The sequence below is a fragment of the Artibeus jamaicensis genome, unplaced genomic scaffold (genome assembly GCF_021234435.1).
Source record: "Artibeus jamaicensis isolate MK-2021 breed Jamaican fruit bat unplaced genomic scaffold, CSHL_Jam_final contig_525, whole genome shotgun sequence".
Taxonomy (NCBI): domain Eukaryota; kingdom Metazoa; phylum Chordata; class Mammalia; order Chiroptera; family Phyllostomidae; genus Artibeus; species Artibeus jamaicensis.
The window spans coordinates 4,714,997-4,742,359 of NW_026521874.1; the positions used below are offsets into that span (position 1 = coordinate 4,714,997).

The window sequence follows — 27,363 nt, forward strand, 5'->3', positions numbered from 1 at the left end:
GAAGCAGTGCTGAACTTTGGTGGTGGGAGGGAGAGGTGGTGGGTGTGGGCACCAGGACCAGCGCATTGATTTCTGTCTACAGTTCTTGGAAGGCCTGTCATGAGGAAAACAGGCAGAGGATGAGGCAGCCCTCAAAGCAGGGAGGGCCTGGCTGGCCTGAGAGCCTGTCTCAGCTCAACATGCACTCCAGGTTCTGGCCATCACTGTAGGGTTTGTGGTGCTCCTTGGGCCCCAGCCTGAGGCCTCCTGAGACTCCACCCTCTAGCCAGGTAAGGTCAGGCTTGGCCCAGGTATAGGGCTTGGTGTCCCGGAGCTTCCACCCTTCCTCCATCCCTGCCTGGCCATGCATTCCCCACCATCCTTCTCTGGTCCAGGAGATGACCACTGTCAGCTACTCTCCCCACCCTGAGCCCTGCCCACAGAAGCAGCCACTCTCTCCAACTTTAGAGGGCAGATTTGATTTCTTGTTCCAGCTGCTGACAGGTACCCCTGGAACTGCCAGGCCATAGCCTACTGGACAGGCCAACCCCGCCTTTTTAACTCAAAGCCACAAACTTACAGCTTAGACAGGATCGATACGATCAGGTCCAGGGCCCTTCCGAGGCTGCTGCTGCTTTGAGGAGAGGTCACGGGGGCCTCAGACTTATACATAAATTATTATTTAAGAGAGGATTCCTAGTGGTCTGTAGGAGTTTGTTGTCAGCTTCTCTCTAGTCTCCTGTGTGCTGTCTGGGGCAGAGCCAGAGTGTCCAGGTGGTTTAAGCTGGGGCGGACGGGATTCTTCCCTCGGCTCCAAGGGGTTCCTCAGGGTTTGGGGCTGGGGAGGGAGATGTTCACCTTCTTTCCTTGTCCGCCTGCTACTGATAGCTTGTTCTGGGCACAGGCATTTTCTGGGGAAGAACTCATTGAATATGTTTAATTTTAGTGTTTCTTTCTTTACTAAACTGTTTATCGTAGGCTGGGCATTGTTCTAGATGGAGAGAATAGTGTCATGACTAAGCCAGATGGGGACCTTGCCCTTCGAGGTTTATGGTTCTTATTATCTACCCTTTTTGGAGAGGAACCCAGAGCTCAGAGAGGAGGAGTGACTTACCCAGAGTCACTCAGCGAGAGGCTCCTGCCAGTTTCAACTCTCACCAGTAAATGAACAAAATAATATCCACTTCATCAAGTGGGAAACTTAGTCTGAATAATTATGATTGTAATTGCTATAATTAATTGAGGAGTTACTATGTTCCAGGTGTTGTGCTAAGTGAGTTTTATGGGGTCTGTATTATCATCCCATTTTTTTAAACTTGTGAAAGCTGAGGCTCAGAGAAGTGACTTCACTTTCCCCAAGACACACAGCTAGCTAGTGGCCAACCTGGGATTTGAACTTGGGACTTGGCTTTGAAGCTCAAACACATATTGTGTAGGTGCTTTCTGGAATTTCCACTAAAGCCGTATACACTAGAGAGGAAGGTTGGAGTCATCATTTTTATAAAGGTCAAGCATTTGGGTTGGGAGTGTACACTTCAGGAGGATACTAATTCACCACTAACCTTATCAGACACTCCTCTAAGGAATGCAAAACACCTGGTGTAACAATAGCAGTAATTTTAACAATGACAGCAGATGCCATTTATTCAGCATTTGAGTAATTCCCATGAAGGGATTACCTTAAAATACATATGGAAGCTTGAAATACATGCAGCTTTATGGTTCCCATTTGATGGACCAAGGCTGAGAGAGGTTGAATCACTTGCTCAAGCTCACACAGCCAGGAAGTAGCAGAATTGGGTCTGGGACTCAGCTTGCCCAACACACAGGGCCTTTCCCCACCTGCTGTTCCGAGAAGCCCATGGGAGGACCTGTACTCCTCTGGGGGTCCCCCAGAAGCTCAGAGCAAGGAAGTGGCTCTCTTCAGTCCCCTTCATCACTCAGGTGACAGTCCACCTTCCCATCCCCTTTCAACTATGCCTGGGACTCTTACATTTTTCCCTCCTAAATTCTTCTTTCTAATCAGGTCAGCTGTGGAATACGTACTCCAAAATAATAATGCGAAGTGCAGCCTTTGCTGCTGCTTGATTTCCTGCTTGCTTAGCAGCATGGAAACCTTTATTTACTCTGCTCTTGTTTTTATAAGATATGACTCTTAACGAGGCTTTAATTCAAGGTCAAAGAGCCTAGAAGTTGGCAAGGAAGCCCATCGCCCCTCTGGGCCCTGCCAGACACATTAATAGCCAATGGTGGCTTTTTTCATCTCCTCTTTTAAACACTTCCCTTGCAACAGAGCACTTCCTTGCAGGAGGAGGTAAAATATTTGAGCTGGCTGTATTGCTTGACCCTGTTTGCAAAATGCAGCCAGGCCCCCCTTCATCTTTGCTTATTTTTTTTCTTTTTTGTAGTTCAAGGAAAATAATTTATTAACTTGGGAATTAGGGATAATATGGTTCCCCAGCCCTCAGCACCCCCCGAATCCCCCACCCTCCCTCCCAGGCCCTGGCCTGCCTGCCTGCCCGCCCTGCCCCGGGAGTGGAGAGAGGCTTTTCTATCAAAGGCACAGCCGTGGCGAGGCCCAGGCGGATGCGGCTAATGTATTTGCAGTCATGATACGAAGACCCAAGTGTCTGGAACCCCAGCCTCCCGGGACTGGCGAGGCCATGCCATCGACCTGAACCCCCTGGACTGTGCCCCCTTCTAAATCCATCAGGCCCCGTAGCCCTGGTCTTGGACCACTGAATAATTTACGGTCCCGCGGAGCGGCGAACACCGGGTCACCGGAGTTCATGGGTTAATAACAGGTTTGGTTTTCGATGTCAGCAGCTCTCTTGATAACGTATGAAAGAATCCTATTCTGTTGATTAGATTTTGAAATGGATCAATTTTTAATCAGCCAAACACCTGACTCACTCAATAAGAGTTGCATTGTGGAGAAAGGATGGAGGCCGGCTTTATTTACAAGAGTGTTTGTTTTTTGGGGGCCATACGCAAATTCCCACCCAGATCCCTCCGCCTGGAAGGAATTGACCGGATTATCTGCCACCTCAAATGGCAGCGTTTGATTCACCTTCTGATTAGTTGGGAAATCCATGGGTCTGTTTAAGAGATAAGAACAGCAGCTCAAGGTTTGATTTAGTCATCTGTGGTTATTGATGGAAAAAGCATTTATTTGCCAATGGAGAAATTTTGCTTAATGTAACAGCAAGGAAGAGGGGAGGAGACAAAGGGAGTCCTGGCGGTGGTGGGGGGCGGGATGGCAAAGGCATTTTAACTCTAGAGGGGAGCGGGGGTTTCCAGCCCCGTCCTGGGAGATTTTCAAGACAATGGTATGGAAGTGGGCCAGTGAGCAAACGGAGTGCGTAGGAGACTCATTGCAGAGGGGTGTTGCTTCTGGTCATTTTATTTACTCATTCAAGAAGCAGTTGAGCGCACATGGTGTGCCAGGCACTGTGCTGGGCATCGCGGATGAAGCCGTTGTTGAGACAAGGTTCCTGCCCTCATGGAGCGTCCCCTCCGCGTGGGGGCGGGAGGGCAGGCAGTGAAGAAAAAGCAAGGTGCGTGATTACCAAACACTGAGGTATTGTTGAGGAACCTCTGAGAGAAAGTAACAAGCATATCGGATTTCAGTTGTGGCCAAGGAAGTTCTCCCCAGTGAAGAGAAATGGAAAGAGAGTGTGGGGCAGGAGGGACAGCGAAGGTCACAGCCTGGAGGCCCGCGTGCTGGAGGAGCCAGGTAAGGCCAGGTGGCAGGGGAGTGCATAACCAGGGGGAGCTGGACGGGGAGGCCGGAAGATAAACAGGGGCCAGGTTAGGTAGAGGAAGGACTTTGTTTTTTTTCTGCAGTGCTGCAGGGAGCCCTGGGAACGTTTTGAGCAAGGGTGTGGTTTGTTCAAATTTTACATTAGAAAAGGTCTCTGGGAGGAGAGTGGGCTGTGGGTCTGGGAGACTGCTGAGGGGTCTCGTGTAACCATAGGTAGTGAGGGGGGCATGGACCACAGACAAGCATGGAGTGGGGAGAAGGGGATGGATGCAGCAGTCCGGGTCGGTGGCCAGGTGCTTGCACCAGCTGGGGCTGTGGCCTGTAGCCCCAAGCGTGAAGTAGTGGTCTGAGAGGAAGGGAGGATTCTTTGGGTCAGAACATCTGTCTGAGGGCTGGGGACCCTGTGGCACAGAGGTTGAGGACATGGGCTGTGAAGTCAGAGTGAGGTGGGGGCTTCTCAGCACAGCCTTTTATAAGCCAGTGACCTCAAACAAATTGCTCTCTGCATGGACAAATGAGCGAGAACGATTTTTGATGTAGAAATTTCCAGAAGGACTTATAAGAAACTGCCACCGGTGGATGCCCCTGGCAAGGGGGACCTGGGGTGGGTGGGAGATTGACTTTCTCATAACCTCTTACTTTATGCCACAGGCATGTGTTATCTAGTGAAACTTGGCCATACCCTTTGTGACTTTCTGTGGCACTTGCCAGGGTGCACCTTTGGTTGCCTGGAGCACAGACTGGTTACCACCCCTGTTTACAGGTGAGGCTCAGAGAGGCGCAGTCACTTTACCTCAGGGGCTGCAGCCTCTTCTTGGGCCCAGAACCCTCTCTCCCTGGCTCAGCTTGTCTTCCCCGCTGTTATTGGTTGAAGTCGTGGATTTGGTGGGACTTGGAGGAGCTGGCACGAGGAGCGATTTCTTGTTCCCCAGAGCTCCAAGAACCATTGATTGGGCAGCTTTATTTATTAGCTTAATCTTTGCACACCCCTCAGTGATGCTGTTCTTGTACCTGCTCTGTCAGGGAGCGGAAGGGCCTGCATACTCACCTGCTGTGTCTGTGAGCCTGGGAGTGTCCCTATGGCTTTGGGACTGTGTGGGAGGACACCTCACTTCCCAGCTCTTCTTGGTGACAGGCTGGCTCTTCCAAGCATCCTAGTCCAGGTGGCACACAGTAATTGCTCACTGAGATCTCAGTGGAACCATCTGGTCTAGTGTCAGAAGTCCCGGGTTCTAGTCCTGGGACCTTTTCTTTCTTGCTGGGTGACCTTGAGCAAGTCACTTCTGTTCTCTGATCCTCGGTTCCTCACCTGTAAAATGTGAATAACAGTATCCAGCCTTCTCCTTTGTTGCTCTGAACGGGTGGGGCACACTCCCATGTCAGGGCCTTTGCACTTGTGGTTCCCTGTCTTCTCACAAGTCGGCCTAGCTGGCTCCTTCACTTTGTCTGGTTGTTCCTTAAAAGCGACCCCTCAGGGGAGCCTCGTCTGGTCACCTGAACTAAAATTTCACCGCACGGCAGCACGTGGGCATACGCACCATTCTTTCCTCCCCTGCTGTATATTTTTCATCTTTAGTACTGAACATGATTGATCATATTATATCTTTTAACTATTGATCCTGTTTACTGATTTCTTCCATTAAAATGTCAGCTCCAGCAGGGCAGGGATTTTTGTTTTACTTACTGCTGTCTTCCTAGCACCGAAAATGGGACTTGGCATATAGAAGGTGCTCAGCAAATATCTGTTGGAGAAATGAATGAAATACTGTAAATCAATGTAAGGCACTTAGGATAGTCCCTGGTACATAATATGCTCTCAACAAATATGAGTTATTATTAGTACTAATATCACTGCCATCAGGCTTTTCTGAGCCTCAGTTTGTTCACCTGTATATTGAGTTGCTGTTGATAATAACCACCATACCGTAGAGTTGTGAGGATACGATGATGAGGTGTTGAGTTCTTGGTACAGCTGACACAGGCTTCTTCAATAAATAGGAGCTATTATAGTTATAAGTACAAAATGAATGATAAAGCCTCCCCACCTGGTTATGGGAGCATTTCTGGGAAGTGGGGGTGGTGTCTGGGGTACAGGGAGCAGCCCACACCGCCTCACCACGGGGCCCCAGTGAGCTGGGGCGGCGGTGGGCGTACGGTGCCTTGGTTCGCCTTCGGCTGCCATCCACCCGGAGTGTGCAGCCAAGGTCAGCAAACGCCCTCTGGCATACCAGCTTCCTCAGGGTGGGGCCCCTCATTCCTCCAGACAGTTCTTTTGATTTTGCTTTCATTTTTTTAAGTATGGGAAGTTTTAATTTTTTTTAGAAGGGAAGGGTCAATTGACAGTTACTGTCTCAGGGTTTTTTTGACATTTATTATTCTCTGTGTATTACTATGTGGATAAAAGCCAGACCTGAGAAGCACATAGTATGTAGTTTTTGTAAATCAAAAGACCAGAGCCTCTCTCAGCCAGTGAGATTTGTTCATTGGCCTAGTCCAGTCCCGAGCTTCCCTCTAGCGTGTGAGAGGACCCCCTTCCCAAGGACTCTTCACTGCAGGCAACAGAAACCAACTCAGCTTCCTGTCCGGACTTCTGTGAGGAGGGCTTCCCCACCCACTAGGAGATTCTGATGCTGGCCGGTGGAAGAGGCATGGCAGGTGTCTCCGACGGTTGGGAGGGAGCGGGATGGGACAGGATGGGGATCCCCAAATCACAGTAAGATGCAGTGTGGGTTGGCGCTGGGGCAGTGGTCGTGCACTGTGCAGCCTGAGACAGAAGAACAACCAGATTAGCAGGTGCTGTCATTACAGTCACTGTTCTTTTGAAACTCTTCAGTGATCTTCGGCAGGCTTTTTCCGCTGGCTGATGAGGTTGGTCTGTGTCCTGGGGGCTTTTGTCCAAAACCACAAGGCCACTTTCCCTGAAGCTGGGGCAGGAAAGAAGTGGTGGAACATAACCCTTGGGGACAGTCCCTAATCCCAGGAGTTGGTGTGTGAATACCCCAGCTCCCCACCCATGAGCAGGGTGATTCTGGGGTCTCTCTTACATTTTCTTGGGTGGTAGAGATTATAGGCAATTTTTGTGTTAGGCTTTCTTAAGGAGATTTTAGGTTTTTAGAATTCAGAATGTGTTATTTTGTCATTTGAAATCAGCCTGCTGGGAGAAAAACAGGAATATCGCCAGGAAGGTTGGTGGTGTCTGTGTGCGGACAGCAGGTGATTTGGTAGCATCTGTGTTTCTGCTCACATTGTGGATAAAGCAGTTCAAGCTTTTGTATCGAGCTGAGATGAAGGGGAAAGAGAAGGCGAAGTGTGGAAATCACAGTACACCGTAAGGCGAAACTAAAGGGATTGGAGTCAGTCCAAACAAAATGCCAATGGCCTGAACTGGCATTCATCTGGGGAATTTTCTGGACTTGAAACTTCAGTGGGAAGAGATGTTTGAATTAGCACAACAACTCTTGAACACCTACTGTATACCAAGTACTGTGCTGAGCTCTTTTGGGGGGAGAGATGAGTGATACCAAGTTTCCTAAGCAGTCTTGGAAAAACCCACAAGCAGCAGTGACTGGAGTGGATGGGGTGGCAGGTGGCCTTGGGGGGGGTGAAGCCCAGGACGTGGGAGCAGAAGAGAGACAGCTGTTAGATCAGCTGGGGAGTCTGAGAGAGAGGATGGGGCATTTGCAACAAGCCTTGAAAGTTGGAAGACCTGACAGGCCATGAAATCATTCTGGGCAAGGGCCACGCCTGGGCAAGGGCCATACTTTGGAAGCCCTGAGCAGGTGGCTAGGCTCACCTGTGGAATGGAGATGTGGGAAGTAGGTAGGGAGAATATGGGGTCTCATTGTCATGAAGAGCATCACTGAGTGGCTTGCTAGGCCATAGGGAGCCATAGAAGGCATCAGAACGGGAGAATGAGATATTTGGAGCTATGCTTTAAAAATTCTTTTACCACAAGGTTTTTCAACCTCCACACTCACTAACATTTTGGGAAGGGAAACACAAAGGGGTTTGTGTGTTGGGAGCTGAAGTCGGGAGGGGAGGCCCAGCCACCAGTTGAGGGCTGTCCTCCATAATGCAGCCCATGTTTGGCCCAGAGAACCTACTCATTCAAGGTCATTTTATTGGGGGCAGGATGACAGGCCACCCCTTGGCACAGCAGAGTAGTGAGAGCAGACCAGACAATAGGGCAATTACCTCGATTACTGGGGTGGGGGGGGTGTAATCAGGAGAGGCTTCTTTGAGGAGGTGACATTTGAGCTAAGAATTGAAGGGTGAGTAGAAGTTTGCAGGGGGAAGTGTGAGGGAAGAGCAGATACAAAGGCATCATGGCCATTTGACAGAGACCGGGGTGTGTGGGGCAGATAGAGCCTTGACTCACCTTCTTGCCAATAAATTTGATTTCCCTCCTGGCCTCCACCAGTAAGACCTAACTGGGGCGGTGGGCATTCTCAGAACCCTCAGGTGTTAGGTTTTGCTGCTCCCTTTCCCTTCCACTCCTGTCCATCTGTTTCCAGGGGAGCAAGTTCAGGAGCCACAAATGCCCCACCCCCTCAAGTCTCAGCGGCTGGCAACCTGTGGATATTTTGAGAGTGTGATTTTTTAGTTCCTTCACTGCACCGCCGGAGAAAGCAAACTTAACTTTTTCCCTTTTTTTTTTTTCCTTAAAGCCAATTAAACAAACCAAAAAAATTCCCCCCACAGAGCAGGCTACCAGCTATTACGGAAATAGTAAACAGGAGTCAGCGCCAGGGCATAAGTGGTCGGTTTTAATTAGAACATTAAAGTATTTTAACGCTTACACTTTATATTTTTGCGAACTTGATTATATAGCATTTTAAATACCTGTGAACATTTTAAGGACTCTCGGCAATGAATTATTTGCAATTTCACAGGGAACTTCTATTTTAAAAGCAAAACGGTATGAAAGTGGCTGCGCAGGCTTGGCAGCAGCGACTACACTGTATAATGAGGCGCCACGTGGTGGGCGGGTTGGCAGACGGCCCACAAGGCCCAGCGTCACTCAGGCTCCCTGGCGGACCCCCTTCTGGAGAGGCTCCTGCTGAGTGTAAGGGATTTGGGGAGGCTTCTGGATCCCGCTGGGGTCCCCGTGCCCCCTGAGGACTGAGGAGTGTGCCCCTAGGATTTGTCTCAGGGGTGTCACTTGGTCTCTTTCTCCCTTTGCTACTTGGAGCTGCCATAGAAGTGCCTTCAGGGGGCCCTCCTGGCTTCAACTTTTGTCCCCTCCAGGCTTCTCCCCACCCAGCACCCAGAGGGGGCTTCCTGAAACGCGTGAGTTTCGTTGCTCAGAAGCTTTCTGGGAGAAGGTCAAAGCTCCACATTAGAGTCTACCAGGCCCTGGGTGATGGGCCTGCCGACCTCGAGCCGTCTTCTCCTGCTCTCCCTCACATCGCTGCAGCCCAGCCACATGGGCCTCCTCATCATCCTTTTATGCTCTGAATGTTTGAGCATCTGCTGTGTGCCAAGCATTGTTCTGGACACTGGTGATTTAGCAGTGAATGGGCCAGCAAAATTTCCTGCCTTCGTGGAGCTGCCGTCCTAGTCAGGGGAGACAGGTGGTAAAGGAACCAGTGAGTTGCAGGTGTAGAAAAGTAAAACGGGGGAGGGGACAGTAGGGGCTTAGAACAGGTTTCTCCAATGAGGTGACATTTAAAGGCCTGAATAAAAAGGGGAACAAGCCGTGGTGTGCTGGGATTGGCTTGTATAAGGTGCTCATGAGAGCCAATTGCGCCCATCTCTCCCTAGCTCCTCATTCAGTGACGTCTGGTTGGCAGCTTGAAATCAGCCACGGTGGGAGAATTTGCACCGTGGAAATTGGTAAATGCCACAAATTAGGGTTTCCTTCCCAGGGAGCTGGTTGTTAAGCATTTACCAGCACACATCTGGGGCAGGTCACGCAGGAAGCCGTGGGAGAGCTTTCCAGGCATTTCCCGAGGAGGGAACGTGTTTGGGAGGTTTGAGGAACATTGTGGAAGACAGTGTGGATGGCATTCCGGTCTCCCCACAGAGAGGCCTTCCCTGACCATTTTTACTACAGCACATTTTCCCTTTATTCTCACGTGATGCACCTCTTGAGTCCCTTTCTAGCAGTTCTCTCCATTTGTAATTGGACATGGAGTTGTTTGGTGCCTCGGGATCTTTCCTCCCCATTGGATGTAAGCCCTGAGAAGTCTTCCTGTTCCTTGCTGTCTCCCCACCTTCCTGCAAGGGCCTGCACAGGACAGAAGCTCCAGGCATCACTGTCACGCGAGTTCATGTTAGTGGAAAGCCTTCCCGGTGCTCCTGCACTGGCTTGGGAGTTGTCGTTATGGCATGAGATCAGAAATCAGGAAGAGAAGCAGCCAGCAGAGAGTCCGGAGGTTCCTGCTTGTGCCAGGCTGATTTCAGCAGCGTAACTCCTGGTCCCCTTCGAATTAATCTGGATGTGACATGGCAGCGATCGGGGCCCCTCAGATAATGGCACAGGAATCGTCCCTTGGCTGCCGGCCTGTGTCAGTGAGAAAGCGCAAGCTCTCTGTTCCTGCTGAAGACGTCAGGGACATCAGAGGTTAAATATTCCTATTATATCATTTCTGGCATTTTTATTGTCACAAGAGCAGTGGATGTCAGGAGTTTAGGACTTAAGACCAAGTCTGTTTTATGATGGAGAAAGTCCTTAACCCACTGGCATCTGGGATGGTGGGGACAAAGGTGTGTTGAGGAAGGAAACATTTTGGTCACAAGGAACAGGTTTGGCCGACCTAATTATATTTTTTATAATGATGAAAGCTTAGAACATATTGATCGAGGTGATTGGCATTTAGATTTCTCACAGTTAATGAGGAGCTATGCAATTTATATTGGAAATGGTCACCGCCCAGGGCCTCTAATGAGGTGTGCGGTGTGCGAGAGGAAGACAGCCGCAAAGGAGTGGGTGCCATTTTGGGGCCATCAGGTCATCTCCCCCTGTGATTGGGAGTTCAGATCCTGGCTCTACCTTTCCAAACGTATCTCCTTTGGCAGGTGGCTTTTTAGCCTCTTGTAACCTCAGTTTCCTCTTCTGTAAAATGGGCTCCTGGAGGAGTGGTTTATGAGGATTAAAAGTGATGATGCAACGTCAGAGATGCTACATGTCAGGAAAATGTTTATCCAAGCTGCCAAGCGATGGTGCCGGTGCTTTCTACAGCCAATGACATGGGAACACCGTAGACTCATTCCGGTGTGACAAGGTGCTTCCTGAAGAAAACACCCTGAGTGGAAAGTGGCCACAGCATGTTCTGTCCCTTGGAGCTGTTGCATGCAGGTTAACCAGAGGTGATGGTTTTTCCTCGAGAAGATGTACTCAAGTGCTCAGCACTTGACCTACCTCATGGGAGCAGCTGCTAATTTTATCATTAATCAGAGAACTCTATCCATGCCTGCGTATTGCTGTAGAGCAGACTTTGCTGTAATTGTCTGCCCAATAATTCAGTTTTGTGTTACCCGAGAGGGCAGGGGTCTTTGTTTGCTTCATCTGCTGCTTCGTCCTTGGTTCCTAGAACAGCACCTGCACACAGTAGGTGCTCAATAAGTATTTATCAAATGAATGAAATTACGTGCCTATAGGGGTTTAAAAATGAGAGACTGTGTGTGACCTAGAGAAATGGAAACTTAAGTTCACATAGAATGTTCACAGCAGCATTATTTGTGATGGTCAAAAAGTGGAAACGCCCCAGGTGTCTTTCAGCAGGTCTGTAGTTAAACTGTGGTGCACCCATGGAACATTACTCAGCAGGGAAAAGGAAGGAACTGTTGCTACACTAACAACTTGGATGTATTTTGAAAGAATTATACTCAGTAAAAAGCCAGTCCCCAAAAGAATGACATGTTATATGATTCCATCTATGTAGCATTCTTTATTTTTATTTTTGCTACTGGGAGAAAGTGGATGAAGGTCCCAGAGATCTCTCCGTATTCTTTGTTACCACTGCACAGGAACCTACCATTACCCTACAATAAAAAGCTTGATTCTAAAAAAATGAAGGACTGAAGCACTTCAGTATCTGTCCTTAGAAACACGGTGGACTGGATTCCTATTCTGCAATATATTAATTCAAGTCTTTATAGCAGCTGTTTGAAGTAGATGGATGTGACGTCACCGTTTTCTGGAAGGAAATAACCTCAGAGAGGTTGTTTCTTCAGATGAGGTTGAGAGCAGAAGTATCCTTTTCAGTCTGAGCTTTGTTTGGAGTTCTGCGGGGAAGAGAGAGAGGGGTGACTCCCTCTGTCAGGGGAGGAAGAAGGGCTCCAAGTGTCAGCCTTGGTGCGGTGGAAAAACAGAGGCTTGGGTCTTGGCTGCCATAGGGAGGAACAGCAGAGGCTCCTGAGCAGCGGAGCTGATGCCAGAGGCTGTTTGTGTTCCTTAGTGTTTGCCAGCTTGCTTTGCCCTGAGCTTCAGTTTCCCTTTCTGTAATTTGGGGATAATAACAGTTCCTTCCCTATGAGACGGTTGTAAAGACATCACATGCAGATTTTCATGCTAGAGACTGATGCGTCTGAGGAACGGGAGGATGGCCTTGACTCGAAGGGACAGGTCTAGACTCAGGATGGGATGTGCTGTTCCAGGAACTGTGCTCCCTCCTCTCACACCCAGGCCTATTCCTGGCAGTGATTGGCTAGAAGGGTCTGAGCCTTTTAACAGCAAAACTAACAAGTATGAATTTAGAGGCTGATCTTTGCAGTGAGCCAGTGAGGTAGAGATGGCCACAGTCCCCATCTGTACATCAGGAACCTGAGGCTCCAGCAGGTTTAAGCTGCCCACCCAGGGCCTCGAGGCTCAAAGGTGATGGAGCTGAGATCCGAATGCAGGTACATCCCAGTTCATGTCTCTGGTTCTCTCTCCCTTCCTTAGGCTCCTCTGTGCCTCAGTTTCCCCATTTGCAAAATGGTGTCTACTCCAGGTTTGCAGCAGCCGTGGAACTGTGCTGAGTACGAGACCTGGAGTGTTACATAAACCCCGGTTTGCCCAGGAGCGGGTCTCGGCTTCCTCATCTCCTGCCCCTCACACCATGGCGACCTGAGATTTTTACAAAGATGGGAACTGTGTGTGGGGTGCTGAGTGAGGGAGTGTATGTGCGTGTGTGTTTGCAACAAATATTTTATAATAGACAAACCTCGTCTGCCACTTCTAAAAGTAGTGGGGAAAAAACCCACTTTGAGAAAGTAAAAATAATCCAAAGCCTGAGTCACTAAGTCACTGGACTCAGCTGGAACCAGCTTCTCTGAGCTGCGGCTGCTTCATCTTGCTCAGGGACCATGGTCAGGGCCAGAATTTGAGGGGACAGACACCTGGGCTTTTAGGGGGAAAGTCCCAGTGATGAGTGTGCCAGTGAAATGACTGTCCAACCACCTTTTATTTGTTTGTTTGTTTGTTTATTTTTTTATATGGCAGGAGGAAATGTCTTCCAGAAATGCTGCGTCCTCCTCTTTTAAAAGTGATTTGACAATTGATAATTTTGCCTTGGCGACGGGTACCTTAGAGCCTTTATTTCTTGGAGGCCAAACATTGATGTTGTGTGAAATGGGAGCTTGGCGGAGCCTTTGTGCGGATCTCGAGCTTCCTGAAAAATTTATTTACTGTGACTGTGATCTGCAGGAGCGGATTGATGTTTATCTACAGTCGTTTGCGCCAGCAAGGAGGGGGAAAATGCATAACTGCACTTCCCTCGGAAGCCTTGCGAGGCTGTTTAAATAAGTGTATAATAGTGAACTTTCAGTAGCAGGCAGCCAGCTTGATGGACAGGGTACAGTGTATTATGAACCATAAGCAGGTTTAATCTTTCCCCCATGTTTTAGAAGAAGCGTTATAACCTTCTGGCCGAAGAATTCATGAGAACCAGGTATTTAAAGCTAAGCAAAATTATCTTGGCCGTTCCAGTGGCAGAATCAATAATTCTGAGAGCCACACAACAGAGGAGAGGCAGGGACAGCAGCTGGGTCCCCCTGTGGGCAGCCCCTGCCACCTCCTTGTGTCTGGAAGGTCAAGAGACGTCTTACAGGGACCCCAAGCTGGCAGGGGGAGGTGAGGGTCGTGCCAGGAGCCTGTTTGTCTTGGCAGGTGGGCAGCTGCTTCTGTTGCGTCCAGCTTGGAGAGTCTCTGGGGACAGGTAATAGGGAGGAGTGTCGTCCTGCCAGGTCTCGGCTACAACAGTGCCTGGCCCTTTGGTGGCACTCACCACTGTAAGCAGTACAAAGGCTCTGTGTTCAGTTGTTCAATGAATACCTCTCTTGCCCATTTGGACCAGAATTGTTATGCAGTTTGGGAAATGCCTTGTTCAACCTGGGGGCTCTCTTCACCTCTGGGATGAACTCCTTTCCTCATCTCTCAACCGGCCCTCCTCACCCTTGGGAGGATGGAGCCTTCAGTATCTGTCTTTCCCCCATTAGCTGGCCAACCATGAGAGCTCTCAGGCTCATCACATTCGCCACAGCTTCCCCAGCCGTGAACAGCTGCTGGAGTTTCTTATGAGCTTGGCCACTGTTTGTGGAAGGACTGGCAGTGGTTTTGCTGGGGAGGAAACAGCTGTGGTTAAGAGCATGAAGGTCAGTAAGCCTGAGATCCGATTCTCGTCTGTTACCTGCTCCTGGTCCTCGGGCAGGCAGCTTGCCCTCTCTGGGCCTTTGTTTCCTGATCTGTAAAATGGGGTAATCGAGGATGTGACGATGCTGCCTGCCTTCCTGAAGGTCCATGCGGAGGGGTAAATGATAGGGTGCTGTTGGAGGAGCCTGCACGTGGTCTGGCATAAAGCTGGTCTCAGTAAGTTACAGCTGTTATTTTTTTTAAATATATTTTATTGATTATGCAATTACAGTTGTTTTATTTCCCCCCAGCCTGCATACCCCCTCCTCCACCATTCCCCCCCTTTAGTTTATGATCACATGTCTCAAGTTCTTTAGATTCTATATTTCCCCTACTATTCTTGCCCTCCCCCTATCTATTTTCTACCTACCATCTCTGCTACTTATTTTCTGTACCTTCTCCCCCCTTCTCCTCCTCCCACTCCCCTGTTGCTAACCCTCCATGTGATCTTCATTTCTATGGCTCCCTCCTGATGTAGCTGTCCTCTTAGTTTGCTTTTGTTTTAGGTGTGGTTCTTAATAACTGTGAGTTTGCTGTCCTTTCACTGTTCACCTTTTTTATCTTCTTTTTCTTAGGTAAGTCCCTTTAACATTTCATATAATAAGGGTTTGGCGATGATGAACTCTTTGAATTTGACCTTATCTGAGAAGCACTTTATCTGCCCTTCCATTCTAAATGAAAGCTTTGCTGGATAGAGCAATCTTGGTTGTAGGTCTTTGGATTTCATGACTTGGAATCCTTCTTTCCAGCCCCTTCTTGCCCGCAAGGTCTCTTTTGAGAAGTCAGCTGACAGTGTGATGGGAACTCCTTGGTAGGTGACTGTCCCCTTATCTGCTGCTTCTAGGATTCTCTCCTTCATTTTAATCTTGGCTAAGGTAATGATGATGTGCCTTTGTGTGTTCCTTCTTGGGTCCACCTTCTTTGGGACTCTCTAGATTTCCTGGAAGTATATTTCCTTTGCTAGATTGGGGTAGTTCTCCTTTATTATTTGTTCAAATAAGTTTTCCACTTGCTCTTTCTCTTCCCCTTCTGGTACCCCTATAATTCGGATGTTGGAGTGTTTAAAGATGTCCTGGAGGTTCCTGAGCCTCTCCTCATTTTTTTGAATTCTTGTTTCTTCATATTTTTCTGTTTGGTCTTTTTTTCTTCCTTCTGGTTCACTCCCTGGATTTGAATCCCAGTTTCCTTTCCATCACTATTGGTTTCCTGTGCATTTCTCTTCATTTCAATTAGTTTAGCTTTCATTTCTTCCTCTAATTTGTGACTAAAATCAACCAGTTCTCGACTTCCACCAAGATGGAGGCATAGGTGGAGACGCCCTGCCGTCTCACACAACCAAGTTTAGAGACAACTAAAGATTAGCAACAGAAAACACAGCCAGAACACAGAAAATTGAACTTTTTGGAAGTCTGATGACAACAAATTCTTCAGCCTGACTGGTAAGAGGGGCGAAACCAGCAGCTGGCGGAGCGGGGTTGCACAGGAAAACTCGGTCAGACGGACTCAGGCGCGTGGAATCCAGGCGCAGGGTTGGACCTGGTGGGCAACTCAGCAAGCGACTGCGGGGAAACAGTGAGGGAGCAGGGCTGCGGGTTGACTGTGGTCACGCATTTGTGTGTGGATAAACAAGCGAGGGAGTGGGCGATTGGATGAGAGCCAGCAGCCCCAGTGGCCAGAGGCAGCAGAGGGAGCTGCCATTTCTCCGCTCTGACCCCGCCTCCACATACGGCGTTATAACCCAGCGACCTGAGTGGCCCCACCCTGGTGAACCACCTAAGGCTCTGCTCCTCACCCAGCCTCGAGAAACTGCAGAGGGGCCGCCATTTCCCCGCTCTGACCACGCCCCCACATACAGCATCACAACCCAGCGACCTGGGAGTCCAAGGCTCCGCTCTTCATACTTAATGAGCGAGAACAGACCAAAAATGGCTCAAGAAGATCTCAAAGCCCGAGTCTATAAATCTAAGTGATGAAGAAATAGCAAAACTCTCAGACACACAGTTTAAAACACTGGTGATCAGGATCCTCACAGAACTGGTTGATTATAGCCACAAATTAGACAACATATGAAGGCGAAACTAATTGAAATGAATGGAATTGCACAGGAAACCAACAGCGATGAAAAGGAAACTGGGACTCAAATCAATGGAGTGGACCAGAAGAAAGCAAATAATGGCCAAACAGAAAAGAGTGAAGAAGCAAGAATTCAAAAAAATGAGGAGAGGCTTAGGAACCTCCAGGACATCTTTAAACTTTAAACGCTCCAACATCCGAATTATAGGGGTACCAGAAGGGGGAAAGGCACAGCCACCAATGGAAAACTTATTTGAACAAATAATAAAGGAGAATTTCCCCAATCTGGCAAAGGAAATAGACTTCCAGGAAATCCAGGAAGCTCAGAGTCCCAAAGAAGTTGGACCCAAGAAGAAACACACCAAGGCACATCATAATTACATTAGCCAAGATTAAAATGAAGGAGAGAATCCTAGAAGCACCAAGAGATAAGGGAACTGTCACCTACAAAGGAGTCCCCATCAGACTGTCAGCAGATTTCTCAAAAGAGACCTTACTGGAAAGAAGTATTCCAAGTCATGAAAACCAAAGACCTACAACCAAGATTGCTCTATCCAGCAAAACTTTCATTTAGAATGGAAAGACAGATAAAGTGCTTCTCAGATAAGATCAAATTCAAGGAGTTCATCATCACCAAGCCCTTATTATATGAAGTGTTAAAGGGACTTATCTAAGAAAAAGAAGTTAAAAAAACATGAACAGTGAAAGGACAGCAAACTCACAGTTATTAAGAACCACACCTAAAACAAAAGCAAACTAAAAGGACAGCTAGATCAGGAGTGGAAACATAGAAATGAAGATCTCAAGGAGGGTTAGCAACAGGGGAGTGGGAGAAGGAGAAGGGGGGAGAAGGTACAGAAAATAAGTAGCATAGACAGTAGATAGAAAATAGAAAATAGACGGGGGGCAAGAATAGCATGGGAAATATAGAATCTAAAGGACTTGAGACACATGGTCATAAACTAAAGGGGGGTAATGGTGGGGACGGGGGGGTAGGATGGAGGGGAATGAAAGGGGGAATAGAACAACTGTAATGGCATAATCAATAAAAAAATAAATAAATAAAAAAGAAAAAAATCTTCCAGTTCTGTGAGCATCCTGATCCCCAGTGTTTTGAACTGTGCATTTGAAAGTTTGGCTATTTCTTGGTCACTTAGAGTTAGGGGGTCTGGGGCTCTGGGTTATTCTTGAGCCATGTTTTGGTCTGTTTGCACCTATTATGTACGAAGACTGGAGCCTTAGGTGTTCACCAGGGCGGGGCAGCCAGGTCGCTGGTTTGTGACGCTGGATGTGGGGGCGGGGTCAAAGGGGAGAAATAGCGGTCTCCTCGGCTGCTTCCTGCTGCTGGGGGCTGCATGGTCTGTCTCACTGCTCACCCCTTCGCTGGTTTATCTGCGCGTGAATGTGTGACCGCAGTCAGCCTGCCGCCTTGTGCCGTCAGTGGGTCTGCCTGTTGCTACTCCACACCTGGGATCCACCCACGGCTGCCTGCGCACCGAGGTCCCACACCTGGGTCAGTCCGGTGGATCTTTCCTGCCCCATCCAGCACCACTGCTGGCTCCGCCCCTCTTACCGGTCTGGCTGAAAGGTTCGTTGTTGTCCAAGTTCCATATAATTTAATTTTCTGTGGTTTGGCTGCGTTTTTGTTGCTAAAACTTTGTCGTTTTTAAAGTTGGTTGTGCGAGAAGGCACAGTGTTTCCACCTACTCCTCCATTGTCTACAGCTGTTATTGTTAACGTTTTGTCAATATTACTAATACCGCACTACTTTTGCTCTTCATGACCCATAAGAACTCACAGTTCCTGTCCATTTTGTCTGCTTTCGGTTCTTGTCCTCCTTTCAAGGTCTCAGGGCCATCAAGGGGAAGACACATGGCACAGGAACTGGCCCAGAGTGAGCCTCCCACACACTGTGGCAGCTCTCGAGGTGTGCTCACGCTGGGAACTCATGCCCCCAGAGCTCAGGCCCTGAGCCCTGCTCCCACCCTTTCCTCCAGCATGAGCTCAGGGACCAGGGGGTGACCTGTCCCCCAGGACCAAATAGAGCTGGCAATGAGTGCAGGGGGCAGGGGCCAATATACAAGGGGCTCGGACACACCTGATGAGAGTGGCTCATGGATGAGTGACGGCCCCTATGTTATCCGTGCCACTGAGGCTCCACTTGGTGTGGAGAACCAAGAGCTGCCTCGCACTCAGAGCATTTCCACTACCAGAACCTGATTCACATTTCTGCACTGCCCAGAGGGTCCAAAATGGAGCCTTTCTGGGAGGCTGTTGACCTCCCAGGTCTCAAGTTTCCTAAGTGCCCAGGCTCTGTGTCTGCCCTGAGCCACTCTCTTCCCCTCTGTCCTTCCTTCCTGCTCTCCAGAAGCCAGTTGGGTTTGCCCAAATCATCATCGTGATGTCCCCCACATGTGGAGCAGGCTGGGTGCTCCACTGTGTGGGATCTCAGGAGCCTTTATTTCTTAACACCCATTTCCAGGGGAGGAAACTGAGGCTCAGATAGGTGAAGTCACTTGCCTGAAATCACATGGCATTTGTTTTGCCTGTCCCTCCTCTCTGATGCTTTAAGTCCCCTCTTCCAGCCTCGCAGGGTCTCCAGCCTCCTCTTCCCCTCCAGAGAGCAGGGCCAGTGCAGCTGCTGGTCGGGTTTGTGAGTCAAGCTGGTTGGGGAGACTCAACCAGAGGTTGGGCAGCAAAGACCTTGGCCGCAGAGCAGGATGAGTCTTTCCTCAAGATAAAGGGTTACATCCTAACAGTGGGGTCAGCCCATTGGGCAGAGCCCAGCAACCCTGGGGACTAGCCCTGCAGTCTTTGCCATCCCTTCCTCAGGGTCCCACCTGTCTTTAAGAGCACACAGCCTGCCTCGTGCCAACCCTGTCCTGACTGCTGGCAGGAGCCCCAGGAAGGTGATGTGGGGGGCCTCAGATCCATGCACTCCCTCAGACCCATGTTGTTCTTGGCTGAGCCTGAGGGTCTCAGATACTTAAGTACCTGTCTTGGGGCGGTTAGTCCCATCACTCCCCCTCCTTCTTATGTCATTTCTGAGGGAGCCTTTCCCCCACTGCCCACACGATGATCCCCAAATCCTCTACCTCCAGACTAGATAGAGCATGGGGACTCAGAAGGGAAGCAGAAGCATCTGGATCTTTCCTTTTGTCTTGATTTATTAGAAACAAACTAATATGAGAACTTACATTCTTGCTGTAAAGCAAGGCACCAGGCTTAGAAAGAACTTAAAAATTATATTCATCACAGCAGTAGTCACTAACACACATTAATGTGTCTGCTCTGGGCAGATCTGGAGAGCCCCTGGGTCAATAAGATGGGACTCCTGCTCTCCAGGGGGTCCTGAGGAGAGAAGACCACCCATGGCAGCATAAGGTGGTGGTTTTCTTCGGGCTGGGTACCTGCCATGCAGGTGTTTAGAGCCAGGAGCTGCAAAGAAGCCACATAGGGATCGTTTGCTACAGGACCAGAAGGATTAGTTTGCCAGCAGAGAACTATGGGTGGCCATTTTCCACCAAGGAACAGTGTTAGACCCAGGGAACAGTTTGGCTTTGGCACAGAGGACGAGAACCAGGGGCATGGGGGACTAATGCAGCATTTAACTGGGGGTTGAGGTACACTCAGAGCAGGTGTGATCAGGCAAGGCCTCTGGGGCCGCTGGGTAGAGTCTGGACTTTTCCTGGAGGCTCAGGGTGAGGATTTGGGGGTTTAATTCTGAGAGCTACAGCAAGGCATGCGGGAGCTGGAGCCTGGGGTGGCAGTGACAGGATCTGCTGCCTTGGCCTGGAGCCCTCGGGCAGCCCTGGAGAGGAGGGGTGGTGAGGAGAGACCAGAGTTGGGAGGGGGGATGAGCTGCTGCACATGTTCCAGCCTGCCCCAGCCTGCCGTCTGGGGTGCCTGGGCCCTGTGGTGGCACTGGGGCTGCAGGACTGATGGAGGGGTCCTGCAAAGGGAGATTCAAGAGGCCCCGGAGGGAGGCTGCTGAGGGTGCTGTGAGCCATCTGCTGACGTTTATTTTTCATCCAGTATTTTTATGCTTGGGGCCCGAGGAGCTTCAGTTGGTTATAGCAATGCGTAAACAATTGGGAATGGCCGAAGGCAGCTGCAGCTTCAGCTCCTGGGCTGAGCAGACAGGAGCCAGGACCCTGTGTCCCATTCTGTCTCTAGCAAGGGCTTATCTGAGTCTCCCTTTCCTGGTTTCTCTGAAAATCCAGAGGAGGGAGACTGAGTTGAGCTTCCTCCTGTGTGAGCTGTTTGTTCATTTATTTACTCAGCAGCCATCTATTGGGCTTAGAACTGGGGGAACATGGCAGACCGCTCCCTGTCCTGGGGGACCCCTCCTCATAGCTACTGGAGACAGACAAGGACCAGGCAGGTGGAATGAGCCTGGGAAGAGCTATTCCCTAAGTAGGGAGCCTAAGAGGCTGTGAGAGCTAAGGAGAGGCACTCTGCACACAGTCTGGGAGGCTGAGGAAGCTTCCAGAAGGAGCTCACCTACTTTATGGCTCGAATGTGGCTTCCCAGACCCCCAACACTGTGGGATGAAGTGACTTGGAAGTTGACACCTGAAGGATGACCAGGCATAGCTCGGGCAAAGAGACAGAGAGTGTGTCCTAGGAGTAGGGAAGATCTTGCGCAAAGGCGTGGAGGTGTGCTTTGCAGAAACCACCGTGAAGGTGAGCAGGGTGCAGCAAGAGCTCAGGCTGGAGGGCTTTCATTTGGGGGTCTAGGCTTCTGAGCTCATAAAATAACCCACTCTGCTTTCCCAGACTGGTGTGTGGTTTCCCTTTCCCTTCAGTCCTCGCCCAGAAATCCCCATGGGGTCACTACTGGGAGGTGTGAGGGGAGACTCAAGTTTGCAGGCTGGGCGATTTGTGGGGTGGGGGTAGGGAATGGTGCCCTGGTTCACCTGGAGCCCCCATTTGTCCAGGACAGACCCACCATTTGAAAACTGCCTTCCCTTTGTATGGTGCTGATGTTGGAGGATGGAATTGAGTCTGCAGGGATTCTGGCCAGAGGGAGACAATTCTCTGGGAGAAGTTTGGGGGTATCTCTTTGCTTTATGGGGGCCTGCAAGGATGATGTAAAATGTGCTCAGGTGGCCAATAGGTCCCTAGGTTAGGATGCATCATGTTGGGTGACCTGCAGGCTTGGGGTGGAAGCCTGGGACCCTGTATCCCCTTGCTGCCCAGTGTGGCCGGTGGGCAGCCTAGCAGGCGGGTACCGTCTGGCTGGATTGAGAGCCAAAGAGGTAATGCTAATGTCTTTTAAAATTAGAATGAAATGTTTATTGCAGAGAGCAGAACCTGCGTCAGCGCAGAGTCCTGTGGGAAGGGGACTGCTTTATCGCAGCCTTTCGGTTTTATTTTTGCACATTCGCTTTTTATTTGCTGGTGGTGCTGCTGACAGGCCCTCAGAGTGGGCTCAGGCTGCTGGGCCAGGGTTGGAAGGACCGTGTTGCCTGTGTCTGGACAGTCCTACCCAGGGTGAGTGCCGGGACCTGCTGTCCATTGGGAGGACTTGGGGGTGTGGAAGCAGGAGGTTGTGACTTTGCGTGTGTGTGTCCCTCAGTCTGTGTGTGCATCTGGCCCACTGTTTGTGGCTCCCTTTGTGTCTCGGTGTGCTCTGTGGCTTTAGTGGCTGTCCATACTCAAGACTGGGTGTGGATCTTTGTATGTGTGTATCCTTGAGTGATGTGTGTGTTTTCTAGGTCTGTCCACGCATGTCTCTGGGATGTGGTCATAGGTGTGGCCAGCTGTGTGGATCTGGTGTGTTTCTTTGGGGTTGTCTTCTGTCTGCATGGATGTATGTGAGCCTCTTGGGAAGGCATATGGGTGTCTGACTGTGGGTCTGTATACCTATGTGTGTGCATGTAAGAGTGTGTATATGTGTGAGCATGTGCATCAGAACATGTGGGCACACGGGAGAGTGTCGTGTGTCACGTGTAAGAACATGTGGGTGTGCATGGCATGTGAGTGTGTAAGGCACACTGTGTGTGAGTGCATCTGTGAGAGAAGGTATGAGCACATGTTGAGTGTGAGTGTCCTGCGTGAGCATATTGCATGTGAGAATGTGTGCAGCTCTCTCTTCCTCTTGCATTTGGAACCCCAACACAGTCTTGCGTGACTCTGGGCCAGAGAACACAGTGTGGCCAGCACTGTCGAAAGGCACCCAGGCTCCTGCCAGCCCCATCTCCAGTCAGAGATTCTGGAACCTTCATGCTGCTGAAGGTGGCACTGTGGTCCACCTTGCTCCTGCTGAGAAGGTTCTGTTGAGCTTCACGTCTCTCTGGAGCTTGGGCCCTATAAGCAACGGGTGTCTTGTTTCTGGAGGGGTGCTGCTTTCCAAATATACAACTATTTTATAACATACAGATGTGCTTTTCCAAGGCCTGTCTGCCCCTGGTGATGGAGCCCCTGGTGGACAGTAGCTGATCTGACCCGGGGAGACCAGCACCCTGGGTGAGGTTCCCGCAGTTGAGCACTAGGGTTGTGACTTTGGCCATGGCACCAGTAATGGTCAGGGCTCCCCCAGATAGCCACACCACAGCGGTCCTGAACCCCACCAGCCACAGGGCATGACCTGCACAATTGCCTCTGTAGGGCAGGAAACCCATGCCCTACAGGGAATCTGCTGGCTGCTGGGCCTCTCTATCGGCCAGAGGCCCCTCGTCCCTGTCCGGCTCACCTCTCTGTCGTGGGGATGGCTGGGGTGGGGGAGTCAGAGTCTACAGAGCAGAAACCAGCCGCTGTGCAAGGTTCAGTATGGTCAGGAACCAGTGCTGAACGTCTCTCTGAACCTCGGTCTTCTTTTTTTTTTTAAGGTTTTATTTATTTATCTTTAAAGGGGAAGGGAAGGAGGGAGGGAGAGAAACATCAATGTATGGTTGCCTCTCATGCGTCCCCTGCCCGGACTGGCCTACAACCCAGGCATGTGCCCTGACTAGGAATCGAACTGCAGTCCTTTGGTTCGCAGGCCTGCACTCAATCCACCAAGCTACACCAGCCAGGGCTGAACCTCAGTCTTCTCATCTGTAAAATAGGAGTTTGACGGTGACAGCCTCGGGGCTGTCTCTCACTTGTCACCTCAGGGCCTTTTTTGAGCACAGCAGATTTGCACAGGCAGCCCGGGCTCAGTGTGGCCTACCTCGGTGTGATCTCAAGCAAATCATTTTGTCTGTTTCATTTCATTTTTATCTGTAAAATTGGGCTAATAATAGTACCTACTGCAGAGGATGTTGCGAGGGTTAAATTCCGTACTTTACAAAAAAGGTTAGATAGACTGAGCTATTATTGTTATTTCTGGAATGCCTGAACCCAGATTAAAACATTATATTAGCACACAATATCATTAAAAAAACCCCACCATTTGTAATCCACTCTTCCTGCAGCCTTGCCTGCTCTGTGCTGTCAGGCAGCTGCTCTGCACTGGGCACCAGGCTGGGAGTGCCCAGGCGTCATGGCACGGGCTGTGGGGCGGCTACTCTGCATGGGTGGGCCGGGCCAAATGCTGTGCTTTTCGCTGCTCCAACAGTTTGTCAAGGCAGCTACAACTCAGGTTAAGTCACTCTGGGCACTAGCCAGGGGCAGGAGCCAGCCGGCAAGACAGCCACCTCGCAGTCCTCCCCACCGGGAGGTCCAGGAAGCTTGGGCTTATGGTGGCTGTGGGCACCCAAAGCTGTTCTGTGCATTTGTCAATTAGTGACTGACATCCAAGCACTGGTGGCAGACGGCAGAGGGGAGAGCTGTGTGTACAGAGGGGTGTTCCCCCGAGCCTGGCACATGTCGTGCCCTGAGCCCACCCGCCTTAAGCCTTGTTAGGGCCACTTTGATGGTGGAATGCTCAGTCTATTTGAGTGAAGCCCTCCCCATGGACAGGGTTGCATGCAAAAACATTTTGCATGCATATTATCTCATTTTGTCTTTGTAGAAACACCTGCAAGCACATCCTACTTATTTTTATTTTGCAAAGGAGAAAATTGAAGCTTGGAGAAGTTTTGGAATCTTCCAGGGTAGAAGTCCTGACTCCTCCAGTTGCTGAGTGACTTTGGGCCAGTTACTTAACCTCTCTGGGCCTCCAGTTCTTCACTTCCCAGAGTCGTAGCATGAATTCAGTGGAACAATGTAGCTAAAACATTTAGCCTTGGCAGATGGCACAGTAAATGGTTTTTTAAAACGTTGTCGTTACTATTATTTTATCTTTTTGCAAGGGAACGTTCCTTGCCAGTTTAACAGATATTGATAAGATTCAAATCTGATGCCTTGATATCTACAGGGGGAGGTTTGTTTTACAAGGAGAAAAACATTCATGTTGGCGTCAGGTAAGTTTGCAAGCTCCCTGCCCAGCAGGGGCACTACTCTTATTTTGAGGATCTTACTATCTTCTGCAGGCAGAGCCTCTTCTACTTCACATAAAAGAAACTCCCCTGGGTTTTCACCCCTGTGCCCAGTCCTATGACCAGACTCATTTGGACACTTGGAGCAGAAGGTTGGGTGTGTAGTAGGTGCCCCAAAGATGCATCAGGGATGAGCGATGGGTTAGGGTTAGAGCACTCCATTGGATTCAGGCGCAACCTGGAAGCTGCCCGTGGAAGAGGGGGCCTGCTCTGGGCACCACTGCTCCAGCACTGCACACTTTGCAGAGCCATGGGGGCCTGGAACGTCTCCTGAAGTGAGCCGCTTAACTACGATTGTGGTGACCAGAGGTAGGGGAGCTGGTAGAAAACTCTGATAGTCACACACCTCGAAGACCACGGGAATGGGTCTGAGGCAGTGAATGTGACCTTGGTGTGTACTGACTGTGAGGGGAACTTCCTTCCTCCTTCTCCCCCCCTCCCCTGCTGCACCTCCCTCCCTTCCTTCAGTATTTCTGTGCTCAGTGCCAGGGTCAGGGATGTGGGGCGAGTGGCTTCATCTCTCTGTCATGGGTTCCTTATCTATAAAATGAGGTAATTTGAGTAGTGCATTTAAGGAAAGGGTTTGGCACACAGCAGGTGCTCATTGGCGGCTCGCAGCTGTCGTTGTTCTCAGAGTCCCAGGTAGAGAAGGAGATCGTCAGCTCCATTCCTACTTGACAGAGGAGGAATAGCAGCCCAGGGAACCTCAGAGACAGTCCCAAGATCACTGAGTGTCGGAGTGGCCCCACCCCATCCGCCTTGACTCCTGCTTCAGTCTTTGCTCTTCACCTTGGCTGTCCTCACTGGGGCCACCTGGAGGGCTTGCAGCCCACTTTGGCCCTCAGAGAATATTTACATTCCTTTATTTATTTAAAATGTTTTTTAAATCCTCACCAGGAGATATGTTTCTTGACTTGAGAGAGAGATACAGAAGCATCAGTGTGTTGGAGAAGCCACCCCCTGTAGGTGCCCTGCTGGGGATTGAGCCTGTAACCCAAGTATGTGCCCTGACCAGATATGGAACTTGCAACCCTCTGGTGCAGGGTGCCAATGCTCCACCCAACTGTGCCACTGGGCCAGGGCTGTTGACAGTCCTTTAGAAGGAAGAAGGCGGAGGGGGTGGTGCCTTGTGGCTCACTCAGAGGATAAACGGGACCTCAGCTTCAGGCTTTGCCCAAAGTGCCATTTTTCTCCAGTCAGATTTTTGCTGCTATGTGTTGAGATCTACTCTCCTCTAAGTAGCTGGTATTGGCCAGTCTATCCGGCAAGTGAGATTCATTACTGCTCCCCAGATAGACCTGGGAGCCACGCCGAGGTGCCGTCTCTGAGCACTGAGCCGCGCCCCTGTGCTAAGTTAAGGTGCATCGTCTGGACTGCTCCCCGGTCTCTCCTCCTTCTTTCTGCCTCCTCAGAAATATTTGGGGGCGATTATAAGGAGATGTTCTTTTAATGGTAATGAAATAGGGTTTGGAACTTTGGGATGATCAGGAGTGGTCTTGTGGGCCGATGCCAGTCGACTTGATAATCGGGTTGATAGGCAACGGGTATTGATTTCTGTATCCCTCCTCCCAAGAAAATGACTGTGCAGAGGGGAGATGTTTGGAAATTCAGGATAGGGCTACTGTGGGAAAGCAGAAAGCTCTGTGCGTGTGCATCTGTGTGTACACACACACACACACACACGCGCACGCTTCTCTGCCTCTCCCTCCAGGGCCCGTAACTCTCAACCCCCAGGAGATGGGGATGCGGGTCCCACCTCTTCAGCTGCCTTTCCAGCCCCCATGAGAATAGCAAGGACTTGGGACCCGCACAGACCTGAGTACAAAGCCTCTCTCTGTCACATCCTGGCTAGGTGGCCTCACACAAATGCCTTCACCCCTTTGTGACTTGGTTTCCTTGTCTGCAAAGTGGGGAAAGCAGTAATGCCTGCTGCATGGGGCAGTGCAGAGGATTAGCAGAGAATTCCCCTTGATGTGGTAATCAGTGGCAGCTCTGGTTGCAGTGATGATGTTGATAACTAATAATTGGTATTACTTGCCGATAGGTGAGGAACACAGTGCTGTGGGAGTGCCAGGGTGGGGGTGATGGGTTTGTGATGCCTCTGGGACGGAGTTATCCTGGAAACTTTCTGAGAGAAGGGCCTCGAGTGACAACACTTACGACGTGTGATAGGGGAAGGGGTGGGAAACACTTTTCTGTTTCAGGGATTCAAAGGCAAGGAGTCAGGGCTTCCGGTGAGATGAGGGAGCAGCTGTGGTCCTGCATGGCTGGGGAGGGACGGGGATGCCGTGGAAGTAGTATTGTTCTGGCAGCTCGGGCGCAGTGGTGATGGAAGAGCTCTGTGCTGCAGGGCCACGTGTTCCGTCTGAAATTCAGAAGCAGTGACAGAGTGCGCAGTGCCACGTCCCTTGGTGGAGCATTAGTGACATGCCAGCCACTGTGCTCAGCATATGCTGACAGCACCTCACTGAATCTGAATCCTATCCCCACTTTACAGTCGAGGAAACTAAGGCTCTTTGCAACATCCGC

The 27,363-nt window shown here is 50.2% G+C and overlaps 1 protein-coding gene across 1 annotated transcript in view; it reads left to right on the forward strand.

Moving 5' to 3' along the window:
* Window positions 1-27,363, forward strand: part of CUX2 (cut like homeobox 2) — a 221,138-nt gene that overhangs the window by 30,093 nt on the left and 163,682 nt on the right. The window lies entirely within an intron of this gene.